Here is a 3761-nt window from a genome sequence, read left to right on the forward strand (position 1 = left end):
CGTCAGAATATTTATGCCTGATTCATGGCTGAAATTTCAGGATGAAAGCTATGAAATCTCTATTTGTGTTTGTATGTCTATTAATGTGTGTTATGTATATGTGATATTTTCTTAACTCAGGATAGCATTGCAAAATTCATTTATAAAATCCTTTAAAAGTGCTCTATTCTAACTTGGCTTGGAAAAAAAATAAGCATTTATAAATAAATATTCACCAAACTCCTAGAAATATAGGAACTGATCAAATATTTTTTAAGTTAACATGATTTGGATAAAACTTAGTTAAATAAGGTTAATATAATATTTTTGGTGTAATAAAACAACTATGTCTTCAAAGTTACCACTATTGAATATGAAACAAACATAAATTCCTATTCTGCTTGAGTTCTACTCAAATAAGCTAATATTATACTTACTAGAAATGTAAAATCTTAAAGCTTATAAATTTGATTTTAATTAAGTTGTCATTCTTATGAAAAACATTATTTCTTTTTTATGGTGAAAAGATATACATATGTTTAGAGTTAGCCAGCTGGACTCGGTTTAGATGATCCCAATTTTGTTGCAACATCCAAAGCATCATAATCAGAAGCCAGTCGAACATATGCCTTCTTCTCTTTATCAGGTCAAATCAGGATGTTGACTGTGGCCACATCCATGTCCCAGAGCTTCTTCACAGCCTGTTTGATCTGGTGCTTGTTGGCTTTAACATCCACAATGAACACAAGCATGTTGTTTTCTTCTATCTTCTCTAAGGCCGACTCAGTGGTCAGCGGAAACTTGATGATAGCATAGTGGTCAAGCTTGTTTCTCCTGGGGGTGATCTGCTGAGGATATTTGGGCTGTCTCCGGAGTCACAGTGTCTTGGTCCACCTCAAGGTGAGTGACATGCGGATCTTCTTTTCTGTGTGTTGCTGTGGACACCTTTCAACACTGTCTTCTTGGCCTTTAAAGCTTTGGCTTTGGCTTTGGCTTTGGCTTTAGGAGGGGCAGGAACTTCCTTCTTCACTTTCGGTGCCATCTTGTGAAAAGCGAAAAACATTATTTCAAAAATAATTTGTTTTCTGTAAATCTGCTTAATAGTAGTTTCCAAAATACTTTTTGGTAATTTTTAACCTTAAAGTTAAGCTAAGTAACAGATTTGCATTAAATATCTAGACCATTTATAAATAAGATACAATACTAAAACATTAATTACTGAACATAAATAATTCAAGTTTATATACTTTTCGCTGCTTATTTTTACAGAAAGACTAAAGATATTTTGGACCATTAATAAACATGTTTTTGTCTACCACAATGAGAAACTGTACGATGAGGAAACACATCCCTGTAGATGTTGGGAGATGGTATACTCATACATTTTCTAACCTACTATGGAATGCTAATATATGACAGTTTATAACTGTTTACTTGTTAGTTTTCTCTGGAAAATAAAAGATTACTAAGTATTAAAATTATAATCAATAAGTGTAAATAAAACTACTAGAAGCAATAGAATAACTAGAAACAACTCTATGAAAAGCATGCAAGAAAAGTAGGGCATGTTTCACAAGTAAAGTAGGATGTATTTTTTATAAGGAAAACCTTACAAAAGATACAAATAAAAAGAGATATCTAACCTTCCCTGTGTATGGGTAAAATGTTATGTTTTCAGAAATTATATAAAATTCCTGGAAATTTGTCAGTGTCCTCCTTATCCATGCTATGTGCCAGTATAGAGTTATGAGTCATAATTCCAATTATTATTTTAAATGTTGTGCCAGGTGCAGTGGCTCACACCTGTAATCCCAGCACTTTGGGAGGCCCAGGCGGGTGGATCACAAGGTCAGGAGATCAAGACCATCTTGACTGACACAGTGAAACCCCATCTCTACTAAAAATACAAAAAATTAGCTGGGTGTGGTGGCGGGCACCTGTAGTCACAGCTACTCGGAAGGCTGAGGAAGGAGAATAGCGTGAACCTGGGAGGCGGAGCTTGCAGTGAGCCGAGATCACGCCACTGTACTCAAGCCTGGGTGACAGAGCGAGACTCTGTTTCTAAATAAATAAATAAATAAATAAATAAATGTTGTATGCCACAGGAAAAATCGAATATCCTTGTCAACTGTGGTATAATCACAGCCATTTCATACTCTTGGTCATTTAGATATTATTTCCCCCTGATGCTTTCCTGAAAGCTCCTGCAATCAGCTACAGGTCAGAATGTTCATCTCCAATACAGGACTCCCTCTGAGACTCATGGAAAAGAGTATGACAGGTTCTCTGGATAAAGACTTCTGATGATATTGCTTAAATAACTTTAAGACCATACACTTGACTCAGTGAAGATCTCCAGAAGCCTGGTGGAGAAATTGATGGGGTCATGAGACTGCTAACCCAAGATCCAGCAAGACTGGAATTGATTACATGGCACTGAATGAACTGATGAAAATTGATTATAATTTTATAGCTTTTTAGAGCATTACTGGTTCTTTAATGTTCTAGTTTCTGAATTTAAGAAATCTCTTTCTCTTAATCTAACTGTAACTTACAACAATTTAGTAGATTATACTTTTGTAAACAGAAATGAAGCATTTATCTTTTTTTCCCAGCCTAATCTCTCCAGAATTTTGAAATTCTTACTGAATACTCTTATTTTCATGATGATATAGTTATTAGCAAAAGTCCAGTAAGAATCTGTTCACCTTATAACAGGACATAATTGGAAATTTTGGTTATATTATCAAGGTTTTTACTGGAATATCATATTTTGGAAGTGTACCTAAGATCAGTTATGACGAGCAATTTTAAGGAAGTAAGGTTGACTATTATGGAGACAATGCTTACAAAGCACTGTGAGAAATGGGAAAGTTCTTCAAAGATTGTAAAAAGTCACAATTTCTTACTATAAGATTGCTATCCACTATTTTTATGTGTGTGTGTGTGTGTGTGTGTTCCAAATCAGTTGTCCTAGCTTGCTCCGGCATGCCTAGACAGAACTAGACAAGCCCCAGCCCACAGTATATGCCATTCCTTATTTGGAGATGCTTCCTTAGCTATCCCTGGCAACTTCCTTTTCTTTCTTTGTCTATTCCCCTTACCTAATTAAGAAAGTTTTAAACTAATAGCCAACTCGGTAAAGTGTAAAATGTGAGGTCTTATTCCAACCAATGGTAACTGGACACAGCAGTAGGGTAGACACATCAAGTTATAAGTAACTCTGTCTCCTTTGTTCGGTGTGCTCTTGTGGCTGGACAGCTATTGAGAAGCACCCTTTCTGCAGAAAGTAAAGCTCAACTTGCTAAGAGATCATTTGTTCCCATGTCAATTCTTTTTTTTTTTTTTTTGGAAACACCAAAAACTTCATTCCCAACAGCACTCTGAGAAAAGTCAGCCTGATACTTACATTACAGGGTTCATAGCCTTACAGGTTAGTAAAGGTTATTTCCTGGTAGGCCCAGGAATTTAGGGATATTTTGGGGGCCTCAAGAAGAGAGGAATTCACACAAAGCTATAAGGACTGCAGCTGAAATTTGATAGTATGTTCTTAGCTTGGCTTTTAGACTGAATAAGGCCTTTAAAAGTCAAATCTGAGATTCTGTATGTAAACTTCCAGCAAAGAAACTTGAAAGCACCTATGTGGTCATCTCCTGTTCTTGCTGCACTTACGTAAATAACCAAGCAAAATCTAACAAAACTATACTTAATTTTAAAACAAGAATAGTCTTACTTTGATTATGATCAAAAATGATGGTTAATACAGAGAGAAATTTTATGTT

At 35.3% G+C, this 3761-nt stretch overlaps 1 pseudogene; it reads right to left on the bottom strand.

Annotated features, from left to right (window-relative positions):
* Positions 1-524: 524 nt before the first annotated feature.
* Positions 525-1136, bottom strand: LOC140713400 (large ribosomal subunit protein uL23 pseudogene; annotated as a pseudogene).
* Between the last annotated feature and the right edge of the window lie 2625 nt (positions 1137-3761).

This window comes from Chlorocebus sabaeus, chromosome 14 (assembly GCF_047675955.1).
Source record: "Chlorocebus sabaeus isolate Y175 chromosome 14, mChlSab1.0.hap1, whole genome shotgun sequence".
NCBI lineage: Eukaryota > Metazoa > Chordata > Mammalia > Primates > Cercopithecidae > Chlorocebus > Chlorocebus sabaeus.